Raw genomic sequence first — 13,377 nt, 5'->3', positions numbered from 1 at the left:
AGTACTCATGCAGTGAGCCAGGCCTTAGCACATGGACTGCTTTAAATGCATATCCAGTATGCATTCAGTCCTCTAATCAGCTGCACAGTTGTCTTTCACAACTTCAATTCCCCAGTTAGTATTCATACACTTCTAGCAAACACCCTGTTACTCACCCAGTGTGTCTCCTTTTAGTACTGTAATCATTCAGTCAGTTAGCTTGTAGTCATTTAGTGAGGTAGGCTTTAGGGCATGAACTGCTTCAAAGTAGTATGCACTATGTATGTAGTGTTTTAATCATCATCACACTTGTGGTTCAGGGCTATAGTTTCCTTGTCAGTTTTTATATAAAATGTGTTTGTACAGTAATGGAATACTGTAAATTTGAAAGTTATTAATATACATTTATTTCTGATTCTTTTTTGCAGATACTGTTTTTCAACGTTAAAATAGAGAAATTATGCCAGAAAGAAAAAGAAAAGAACAGAGACAGGAGGATTATTTGAAGAAACATGAACCACAAGTATTGAATGAACAAGATAATGTAGCTAAAAGGAAAAATTCTTCTGGTAAGATCACGAAGCAATTTATTAAAAATGTTTGTAGGAGCAAACAGAATGTAGATAATGCTGCAAGTTCAGAGAATTTTTTTTTTTTTTTTTTTTTCCAAAAACCTTTATTCTTTTAATTCAGTGACACAGCTATTCAGCCGACAACCCGGAGGTACGGCAGCTTTAGAAACACAACACATGCGAGCGTCCACATTTCACTGACAGGAGAGTCAAAGGTTCAGTTTTAAATAAACACAAACCCAAACCTAAACACAAGCAAGGCGATAAGTACTGAAAGCATAAAAAGGGTTCCCATCAGGGGGAGCGAGCCCCATTTCGTCCAACAGACACAGGTCTATAACAAGGGAAAGGAGGGGAAGTCAGAGACTCAAGAAGACAAACACATTCCAGCAAGAAGTACAAAGCCGGAAAGAAAGCTAAGGGGAGAGCTGCTCCTCAGGCGGGTCCGGGTCTGGGGGCAGGCATATGCCCCCTCTGTACTGGTTCCATCGCCCCCATACAGAGTGCCATTTCCGAGGGCGCCCTCGAGTACAATACACTGTCTTCTCCCTAAACATGCTCCAATCCATGTTTTCCATCCACGCTGTCAATGTAGGAGGCTTAGTAGAGCCCCACAGACGAGCGATGTCGCGCTTGGCTACCATGTTCCCTAGGGTCACCCACTGAGTCTGTGCCACGTCGTGGTCAGTAGGACCCCAAACATTCAGGAGACAACACCGCGCCTCAGGCTGCATGACGATGCCCGTCACCTCCCCCATCACATCGTGGATTCGCTTCCAAAACTCCATAATCGCACCGCATTCCCAAATAATATGTAGGAAGGTGCCCACCATACCACAGCCTCTCTTACATAAGCCCTCCTCAGAGAAACCCATATGGACCAGCCTGGGCCCCGTCACGTAGACCCTATGGAGTATTTTAAGCTGCACCAGCCGCAGGCGCGCGGGGATCGCGACCTCTTTGGGAGAAGAAACTGCATACTGCCAATCCTCATCATCGAGTTCGAGGCCATCCCTGGTCCATTGATAGCGCAACCCTAGAAGAAGATCCGCCCGAACATTAATTAGTTTCTTATAAATGAGCGAGATCGTACTCTCTGGCATATGGCCATCCAGGATCCGGTCCTCTAACGGAGAGGACTCAGGCACCTTCTCCCCTTCTACAAGGACTGACCGCAAGGCGTGGCCCACTTGGGCGTATCGGAAGAACTCCGTGCTCCCTAGCTCATATTCCTTCTGCAGCTCCTCGAATGACTTTATCCTACCCTTAACCAAAAGGTCTCCAACCCTGGATATGCCGATCAGGTCCCATTTCTCAAACCCTTTTGTATGCCAAAGCTTTCCCAGAATATCGGAGTCAAACAGAGGGGTGCCAAGGGTAAGCTTACCCTTCCAGCCCAGTGAATCCGTTGCCACCTTCCATACATGCACGGCCGCCCTGGTGGGCCCCGTAAGGGTTAAGTCCGACGACTTCGAGTACAACGCTCTGTGGTAATTACCCCCACGTAGTAACCATCGGTCCATGGCGAAGCCGGAGGCTCAGCGCCGGACCATATACACCATGGTTAATCGCGCTCAACTGAGTGGCCCAATAATAACGTTGAATGTCTGGAAGCGCGATACCACCGTCATACCATGGAAGCGTCAACTTAGCAATTGCTATGCGCGGACAACCTTCCCACAATAGCGCGCGCTGGTGGCTTGCGACCTCACGGAAATAACTGGCCGGGACCAAGTCAAGGGTATTCTGCAGGGCATAGAGGAAACGGGGAAGAGACATCATTTTAAACAGGGCGGCACGGCCAAGGAGGGAAAGCGGCAACCGCCGACAGCCCGCCACGTCCCGTCACAGACGTGCCAAGGGAGGGAGCAAGTTCTTCTCGTATCGTAAAATGGGGTCGGTGGAAATATAGATCCCCAAATACAAAAAACCCTGCTGGGCTATCTGGATCGAGCAGTTGCGCGGGACAGGCGGGACATCCCCACACAGGACATACAAGTATGACTTCCCCCAATTGATGACAAGACCAGAGTTCCTACTGAAAGAAGTCAAGACGTCACAAACCACTATAAGAGATTTCTTAGGCGAGGCGAGGTATAACAGAATATCGTCGGCGTAAAGTGAAATACGGTCTTCGTGGTCAGGCGACCAACGAATCCCACGTATATCGGGGTGCCATCGTATCCACGTCGCCAGCGGCTCAAGTGCAAGGGCGAACAACAACGGCGACAGGGGACAACCCTGCCGGGTGCCTCTCCCGAGCTCGAACGGTGTCGACGCCCGCCCGTTCACCACGACGCTAGCAAGAGGCCCCTCATAGAGCAACCTCACCCAGCCTACAAATCCAGGCCCAAAGCTGAACTTGGCTAGCACAGCCCACAGGTATGCCCACTCCACCGTATCGAAGGCCATCGTGGCATCGAGGGACGCCACAATAGCCGGCTCTCGCATCGTGCCCGTCCTAGCAATCACCCCATGGAGACGTCTAAGATTCAGTGCAGTGTTACGGTGCGGGATAAAGCCCGACTGATCCGGGTGGATCAAGTCGCCAAACACCCGGACCAGGCGGTTAGCAAGGATCTTAGCAAGGATTTTCGGCTCGGCGTTGAGAAGTGATATCGGCCGATAGGAGCCACACTTGTCCCGGGGCTTACCGTCTTTATGTATGACCACAATCGTCGCCAGCCGTTGATCAAGCGGAAGAAACCCATTCACCCGCGCCTCCACGAACATGGCGCGCAGGTGAGGAGCCAACTTATCCGGACGAAGCTTATACAGCTCAATCGGCAAACCATTTGGGCCCGAGGCCTTACCGGAGCGCAACGCACGGATAGCACACGCCACTTCGTCTACAGTTATATCGCCATCGAGGTCATCCCTATCAATGGCAGAAAGGCAGGGCAGAGTGATATCACGCAGAAGGTCACACGAGTCCTCAGTCGGCCTATCCGAGACCGAGGTGTATACCGTACGAAAATAGTCTGAGAAACACTGAACTATACCGTCGGGGTCAGTGACAACCTCTCCCCCATCCATCGACAACTCCGGCACCACTCGATTAACACGCTATTTTTTATCCAACCACGCCAGCAATTTCCCGGCCTTATCACCAACATCGTACAATCGACCCTGCTGCTCCCTATTGAGGAAAAAAGTTAAACAAACAGGGGTAACCCTATAACCCAAGGAACCTGGGCTTTATCAACAAAATATGAACAATGGTTCCAAAAGGGAAGCAATTATTTACATTTGAAAAAAATAAAAATTCACAAAACACAGCATTAGTAGATCAAAGGATTAATCAATATTAAACGATGAATAATATTTGCAAAAAACACAATAGTTTATTTTTTGAGATTCATTTGAATATCAACTCATTTATCAATTCTTTGGAATATGGACGAAAAATGAAGAAGGCTGTATATACAATAATATTTACAAAAAAACGACGCAGTGACAAAGTGAATAAGGTGACTCTGTGTAGTAGTGAAGATGCAGGTATTTACAATATATATACGTGGTTGTCAATAAAATACACAAACAATTTTTGCAAAGAATCACAAAAAACGTCCTCAGCTAAATTATGGATAAAGAATAAACCTTGTAAGGCACACGTCCTAATTATTTTATGGTATATACAAGGAATTCCAATTGATACGGGACTGTAGAACCGTCAACGTTTCGACCCTATAGTAACCAGTCGATGTACATAGTCATATCGGGTCTTCTTCAGGACACAGGAATTGTATAACAGCCTATACAAGATAAACATAGATAGATCAGTATCTAAGCTGTGTTAAGGATTTTGTGACAAGGAAAACAAAAAGTTTTCCATCAACTCACCAAAGGTTCAGGTGACGAAACAGATGTTTCCCAAATTGCAGTTATTGCCACTCGATTTCACTCTGAAGGGACTACCTGGTGACATGAGTACACATTAATACGTATATACTAAATGCGAAAGGTATTTAATTTACGGCATTGGGAACATAAAAAGTTAATTACCAGAGTCGTGGAGAGTCTTGATTAGTCTTGGTCTAATTTGTAACTTTTTCCGGTCTCTTTATACTCTGATTATCAGGACCTGTTGAGGATATAAACCCAAAAGGGGATAATCCGAATTCTATTCATATGACTAAGATCAGGTGCCTTTATAAATTAGTGAACCCCGTAATTGCTCACCTGACTTCAAGGTGGAAATTTGGCTTATAGTGCTGTGGACATCAGGACACAAGTTCAACTGTAAAAAGCATGAAGTAACCCAAATTTAGTACCACGGGAGTTGCTTGGTCTATTCAGACGTTAAATCTAGGTCAAGTGTTCCAAAAATGTAAACATGCCGTAAATACTTGCAAAAAACAATTTTAGATATAGTATTTTCAATGTTTCTCACAATGGATAATCACTCTCCAAGTGGCCAAGACTATTGAAGAGTCGATGTGTACGATAAATAACTGTACTCCCCAGGTCGTAACGAGCGACTAAACAATCAGGCAACGGGTAGGCACCGAGTAGGCTAACGTCCAAAGACTACAACCAAACTAAATGATCCGACGTCACTTGTCAAGGAGATTATTCTACTAGCGACAAAAGTGTCCAGCAGAGCGAATTTTGTATGCTTCCAGCAAAGCAAATTTGTCTGCTTCCTACCTGATGTCTTCCGAATTAATCTTTCAGTCAGAAGGAGTCCGTCTGTTGCATGCAGCCGGCAGCGAGCCGAGCGTGCAGCAGCTATATTAGAGCTATCAACGGACATAGAAACAGGACTGATGAGGGCCAATCCGATTGGTCTTTTCAGTAACAACCCCAATACTCGTTCGTTTAAGGCAATTGTTTGAGCACTTGATATCTTATAAACAAACTAACATGATTATAGAGTATTTAAAATTCGTGGCATCCTATAAATTTTCTGAATATAATTTCAAGGACTTTCCTTATTAGTGAAAGCTTCAATATATATTAATGACAACATTCAGTATGCCTAATTATTTTGAACCGTCTAAGTGCTCGATATATTAGTCTGGCAAAGAACATCTAGATTATAGATTATTTGTAGCATATCTCGACAAAGGGATAGGACTTCTCAACCTCGCACGACTTTTAGGAATATGACATTTTCGATACACATTAGATAATTCACCCACAGTTATATCATGTAACAAAGTCATGCCTCCAAGGACATACGTGGTTCTATTGCCCACGGTGGACAGATTTGTCAGCTCCGGCAATTCACATAAAACAGTTCAAGCATTGTTCTGCACAGTACATACACACAAAAGATAATGTTATGAAAAGGACTAATTGTTTTGTATTGGAATTTGGATTCATCTAAATAGTTTCATTTGAAGTACTTTTTGCAAAAAAACCTATGTACAATGCGCATTTGGACCGACACAATGAACATGACACGGAGCTATAATTAGGTAAGTATATCAGCTCAGGCAGTGTACATAGGCCAGTTGGTACATTGCTTTACACAGTGTGTATATACAAACCGTAGGTTTACATTCTATATATACCATGTGTGCGTCGCACATTAGAAAGATACAGTGAACATGACAGATATCAGGAGATAGACAGGCTTATCTCGGACAAACGAGGCATAGGATAAGTCTGTACTTATCTAAAGCATAACATTCCCAGTTGTTTATTGGTCTCCTCATTTTCATTGAGTCCTGTATTTACAGAGTCCAAAGAGTGGATCCATCTACACTCCTTATAGTTGAGAATGGAATGAATGTTACCACCTCTCGGATGCAGCCGCACCCTCTCGATTACTGTCCATCTCATGCTTTCCGGTAAATGATTGAGATTTACAAAGTGATCCACCAGAGGAGCCCCTTGTGTTCTACATTTGATCCTGCTCATGTGTTGTAAGATTCTACACTTAATTTTTTGTGTAGTTTGCCCTACATACACTTTATTGCATGGGCAATAGATTGCATAAATAACGTTGTTGCTATTGCAGTTGGTAAATGTAGGTCGTGTGTAGCTTTTTGTATCATAAACATGAGGGTCTTGGCAGCGTTCGTCACCAGATCCCTATATTCCAATTGCTTCAAGCTCAAATTATGCAGTGTGGCCGTTGCAACATCCTCTTCCAAGGCCACTTCCAAAGCCGCTATCTCGTCCTCTACTTGTGTCACCTCGGCGTCTCTCCGCCGCTTGGCGGCCACTACCAAGGACAGGGCCTCCCCTCTCAATATAGTCTTAAAAGCTTCCCACAAGGACACCGCAGATTCAACTGAACCCTGATTATCTTGAAAATAGTGATCAACTGTCTTCAGCAACGCACTGCGCAGCTTGGGGTCACAAAAGTACCAGGGGTTAATGGGAGCCACCCTGCCCCCCACCACCCGGCCAATATCCAGGCGGGCCCACACCGGCGAATGATCAGATATGCCCCGTGCCATGTGCCTAGCCTCAGATACCAATGAGGCGTGCGCAGCCAGAGTGAGCAAGTAATCGATCCGAGAGAGACTCCCGTGGGCCCCGGAATGAAAGGTATATTGTCGCTGAGTGGGGTGTCGTAGCCTCCAACAGTCTACCAGACCAAAAGTATCTATAAAGTCGGGAAGCCACTTCTGAGCACCCCCGGTGTCCCTGGGCGGGTACCTATCGAGCATTCCAGATCCAACCGCATTGAAGTCTCCTCCCACCACTAGCATCCCTTCGGGGAGTTCCAACAAGGCCTTGCCCAGATCAGCAAACGTGGAGGCCTGCAGGGTAGGGGGGACATAAACAGAAACCAATACCAACGTTCTGCCCTCCCACCTCCCCGCCACAGCCACAAAGCGCCCCCTGTCATCAGCGATGGTGGAGTCAACCTCAAATGGTAGGGAAGCTCTAACAAATATGCCCACACCCCTGGAGCCCGAGGAGAACCCCGAGTGAGCAATGAATTTATAACCCTTTCTGTTAAGTGCATAACACGTATTCTCTATAAGGTGGGTCTCCTGCAGGAGGACCACGTCTGGCGAGGTCCGTTTCAAGAATTGCAGGACTATCCCCCGTTTAATACGATCCCCTAAGCCATTAACATTCCAGCTAATTATGTTTAAGCCCCTATCCCCCATCCCCAAACACAAAGAGACCTCCACCCCCCCCGGAGAACCACGATCGGACAATACTGACAACAATTGCTACGCCTTGCAAGAAAAAAACAACCCCCAACAACAACCCCAACATCCCGAATCCCCCCCCCTCCCTGCACCAGCTTACAAAGCCCCCCCAACTTGCAGTGTGCCTGTCGCCCTATCAAAAAACAAATCTACAAAAAGTACCCCAAGGGAGGAAAGAGCTCCTATCTTCCCCCCGCCGCCCTCCCATTACTGCAGTAGGGTGCGAGTCACTGTCCGGGGCTGAGTCAAAACAGACCGACACCGGAGGTGTCACTTCTGTCCATCCCGGTCGCCTTCCGCTCCATCCACGCGGTCCCGGCCGGGCTGTCGCCGAGGGAGCGCATCCAACCAGTCCCCTGCCATGTCCGGTGATTCGAAGAAGAAAGTCCGATCCTCATACACCACACGTAGCCTGGCGGGGAAAAGCATGGCATACTTCAGGTCCATCTCCCTAAGCCGCCGCTTCACCCCCAGGAAACTCTGCCTCTGTTTCTGCACCATCTGGGTGAAGTCAGGATAAAAGCTCACAGAGGCATTCTGAAAAGGCACCGGGCCTGTCACCCTCGATGCTTGCAGGATAGCGTCTCGATCCCGAAAATTAAAGATCCGGGCGACAATCGGCCGCGGGGGGGCTCCCACCTTAGGCCGTCCGCCAGGCACTCGGTGAGCCCGCTCAACCGCAAAAAACCTGCCGAGGCCCTTAGGGGCAAGATGATTCACCACCAAGTCCTCGACGAGTAAATCCACGGAGAGCTCCTCCGAAGTTTCCGGGACCCCAATAAGGCGCACATTGTTGCGCCGGGCCCGACCTTCAAAGTCTTCGAGCCGGCGGGCGGAGAGGTCATTCGCGGTTCGTAACTTACGAACCTCAGCCTGGAGTTCCGAGACATCGTCCGCGAGGCCAGTAGTCTTGAGGTCCAGGGACTTGACCCGCTCATTGGTTTTGCCCAGGTCCGCGCGAATCAAGTTGACATCAACTAAAATCATGTCCACCTTGTGCGCCAGGGTCTCAAACTGTCGCCCAAATCGAAGATTGCATCCCATCTATCGCCCCCTTGATATCCTGCCATGATAACTCCGAGGCTGGGGATGAATCGGCCTTCTGTGCTTCCAGCGACTGTCCCGATCCACCAGGCGACCCCTTCTGCTGGGCATAGCGATCCATATTGTTGGATTGGGTATAGCCTCCCCGCCTGGTAGTCTTAGACTTCGGCTTGTCTGCCTCCGATTTGGTCGACATCTCGAACAGCAGGGCGGTCAGTCGCAAAAAGACGTCCCTCACTCAGCCAGAGGAAACAGGGTCAACTAGGACTTCAGCAGCCAGCCAGGGTCGAGCGGAGGTCTTCCAGATAACAGGGGATCGGCATGAAGCACTCCCAACCCAGAGCAAGCAAAGGGCGAGAAAGCGAAAGTGAAAGTGCAGCGGCACCCGTCCGCCAGTTCACACCTCCCAAGGCCGCTGTTGTTCAATTAGTGGCCGGGCATCCTGCCAACGCAAGCCCCTGGCATCCTTCGGAGGTAGGCCGCAATCTTCTGCCATGCACAACTTCGGCCCCCGGTGGGCGATCTTAGCCCGGACAACGTCAATCGCCCCAGCTGTGACTCATCTGCAGGATTCCGTGCATGAAAATCAGGATTTAGGACAGGATGATTGCAGGAGGGCGCGAGGGTCGCGGGAGCTCAAGGCTCACGCGGCCATCTTGGTCAAGCGCTAGGCTCCTCCCCCTCAGAGAATTATTATTATTTTATTTTTTTGAAACCTTTATTACAGAATGCAAAAGATATACAAAGATGGGCCTACAACCTTCAGGCCAGCCGCTAGCAAACAGTGAGAGCATAAAATACAGTCATTAAACACAAGAGGCAAGTGATAAAAGTCCCAGAAGTCGAGGGAAGCGTTGGCGGCCACACCGGCCAGACCAACTAAATGGCGGTTCCATTTTTTATATAAGAAACCACAAACAAATCCACAAGGCAGCAAAAGTCAAAGCAGCATTATGAGCTCCCCTGGGGAGGACCCTACTGATCCACGGGAATAGGGGGGGGGGGACAGGCCGGGACAGAAACAAAGTAGACACAATGCCCAGAACCAAGGTGACAAGCAGACTAGGAAAACTGGGCCACTGCCAAGTCAGGCGTCAGCGGCGGGGTACAAATCCCGCCACGATAGGAGTTCCAGGGGCCCCACACCTTCACCCATTTCCCAGGCTTACCTCTCGCCGCATACACTACCTTCTCCCGAAACATACACCAATCCATGTTGTCCTTCCACACCGAAACCGTTGGTGACCTCTGGGAGCCCCACAATTGTGCTATGTCACGCTTGGCCACCATATATCCCAGAGTCACCCACCACGTCTGCGGCACCGTATAATCAGTCGGCTCCCACACATTTAGCAGACATCTCCTAGCCTCGGGAAACAGCGCCACATGCGTGACCGCTTGCAACACCGCATGTACACCACGCCAGAATCGCGCCACCTCCGGGCATTCCCACAAAATATGGATAAAGGTCCCTAACAAACCACACCCACGCTTACACAGTCCATCCACGGCATATCCCATACGCATCAGACCCGGCCCCGAAACATAGACCCTGTGGAGTATTTTGAGCTGGACGAAGCGAAGGCGGGCCGGTATGGCCACCTCTTTCGGGGAGGCCACCGCAGACACCCAGTCCTCGTCATCCAGCTCCAATCCATCGGCGACCCATGCCTCACGAAGGCTAGTCAGCAGTCCGGAGCGATCGTTGATGAGCTTTTTATAAATCAATGAGATAGTGCCATCCGGTACATGCCCATCTAGCACTCTATCTTCCAGAGGGGAGCACTCCGGGATGGAGGCAACATCCGGGAATACAGAACACAGCGCGTGACGAACCTGTACATATCGGAAGTACTCCCTGTCCTGCAACTGGAATTCCTTCTGCAGCACATCGAACGTTTTGAATCCCCCCCTCGTCCAGAGATCGCCCACCCTGCTGATGCCTATCATGTCCCACTTCTCAAAGCCTTTTGAGGTCCACAAGCAGCCCAGTCGCTCAGATGCATACAGTGGCGTCGCCCGGGTCAACCGATCCTTCCACCCCATAGCCAAGTTTGCCGCGTGCCACACCCGTACCGCGACCCGCGTAGGGCCTGTCAAACGTGCGTCGAGCGATGTAGAAGAGAATTTTTTAAGTAAGAAAAAAAATCAAAATGAGAGGAAAAGTAAAAAAGCAAATGTTCAGTCAAAGGAGATAAAGTATGGTAAAAGAAGGGCGCGTTACCCTTTCACTCGTTACTGCCGGTTATTATGCTGTAGGAAACACGTTCTTGATCTATTTCAGGTAAATGTTTATTCATACATCCTGCCCACATATTTGTTGTTTGCTGTCTTACGAGTATGTCGTGCCTTTTCTCTGATGTGTGATTATCGGCTACGATCCGGTACGATACACTTTCCCACTTGGTTCTAATTAAATGCGTATTGGAATGCTGTTTATTCGCTATACACTTTGTGCCCTTATTCTGAGCTGGCGACTAACGATAGATGCCCCCTTGTCATTTGCTTCCCGTTTTTTGGGATATTTTTTTCCCTTCGGCCCCCTCTTCCCATGACTTTTGTGAAATACCCACTTTACGAGCAACTTCACTTTTCTTTTTCTTGGCCTTCGATTAACTCCTTTTCCTACGATCCTTAGGTCCAAAGAAGGGGCGTTATTATTTTTGATTTCTAATTTTTGATTCGATTATGCCAGTTTTTAGGCTTCAGGCTACATGTTGTCATTGTTTTCTAATGGAGAGTGCTGAGTGACCTTTTTCCCCACTGCTTTCTTCTCAAGAAATGATTTTTGTGATTTGCCTTGCTTAGAGAGTGATTTGAGTTGATGTTTTCCGTTCCTCAAATCAATTCAAACTGATTTATTAGTCTCTGACACTGGTTTGCACTAGGGATAAAACCACTCGTATCTGTGTGTTTTTCGATTTAATTTGCTAATCGCATACAGGTGGGTAAAGGCTCATTTTGGGCTCTTTGCCCTGTCATATCAATAGAAATGGGAATCCATCTTGGAGTTTGTCGTTTCATTGACTCTATGTTTCATATGAATACATGCTTAAATTCGGTTCTTCATTATTATTTTTACCTTTAGTTTTACTTTTATTTTATTTTATTATTTATTTTTTCTGATTTTGTCGTTAACACAAGTGTGTTATCATTGAATCTATGGACCTACGCAGATCGCTTGTATTTTAAATGTTCAGTGAATATTTACAGCCTTTCTTGCCCTTCTCGTTTCTTCTTGTTTATAGATAATTTCTTCGCACTAAATACAAGTGAGTAGTGAAGTTCTCGCTAATCAGTCTACTGGGACTGTTTGCCCGGAGAGAGCTCGATACTTGCCATACTATCTTGAGGCCAATTGTGGATTAACTACTTAGGAGGTGAGAGCTTTCCTAAGAGTTTTTTTGATGTACTTAGAACGTAGTCGAATTTAATTCTTAATTAATATGGACAATTGACCTAGAGAAGGAGTCATTGGTTTTAAAAAAAAGTTTTGGAGCTTGGCACATCATTAATTGTGTGAGATTACATATTCTCAGGTATTTACCCCTTAATGGTTTGCTGCATACATATGCTTACTGGTATGCGCTAATGTATCATGTTTCTTCTTTTTCTCCTTCCCATTGTCTCCCCCCCTCTTTTTGATGTGCTGTTTAATGTGTTATTACAAATGTGGTTTTTTAAATGTGTCTCAATTGTTCTTCAATTATATGTTTATTTATGTTTTCTCCTAATGTCTTTTGAAATGTTATTTTTGTGTATGCATATACTGTTGCTCATTCTTTGTCCCATACGATGTTTGTATTATCCTACCCTAAGGGTGAGATTCTTCTTACACCAGAATTTGTCTGTCTAGTTTTGTTGGTTGGTTTAATTGTGGTTTTGCTTTTCGTTGGGTCATCTATGTATATTATACATGTATGTCAGTTTTATTATGATTGTTTCATTTGTTCAATACTATGTGTTATTTATGTCGTCTTTTATCTATAATGTTACAGCCCTGATGAAGTTCCCACTGGCAAAGAATCGGGAACGAAACGCGTTGGCTGTCTGACAGTTTTGGACAACTTGTTGAATAAAAGGACTTTTGTATGGAATAAGTGATTTATTTCATTTTTTGACTCCGAAACGAGTGCACCTTCCAATCTCTCTTTTGTTGATCTATGCTTCATCTTCTGTTTGAAAGTGACTTGTCTGGACTTTCATATGCAGTAAATCACGTTTTAAAAACTGGAATGCATCTGTAAAATGTAACTGCAAAGGATTTTATGGATAAAGTGCATCAGAGAGATGATCATTTAGAATCTCAGTTGATTAATCTGATAGCATGTCAGCGTGGGACTAATGAATATTGGTACCGTCGACATGGAGAACTGAAATGTATGCTACGGAACTTGGGAACTCCTACATGGTTTGTTACACTAAGCTGTGCTGAGTATGCTTGGGATGATTTACTTGAATTTCTTCGAGAGGCAAATTCCAATATAAAAAATATTGAATACAAGACATCTGGAGAATTGTGCTCTTTGGATCCTGTGAATGTATGAAGATATTTCAATCATAGATTTGAAGCTATGATGTATTTCATCTGCAATAAAAAGAATCCTCCTCTTGGAGAAGTTGTGGATTTCTTTTGGAGAAAGGAGTATCAAGCAAGAGGT

This window comes from Triturus cristatus, chromosome 8, assembly GCF_964204655.1.
Source record: "Triturus cristatus chromosome 8, aTriCri1.1, whole genome shotgun sequence".
NCBI lineage: Eukaryota > Metazoa > Chordata > Amphibia > Caudata > Salamandridae > Triturus > Triturus cristatus.
Note: the sequence above shows the minus strand (reverse complement) of the source record.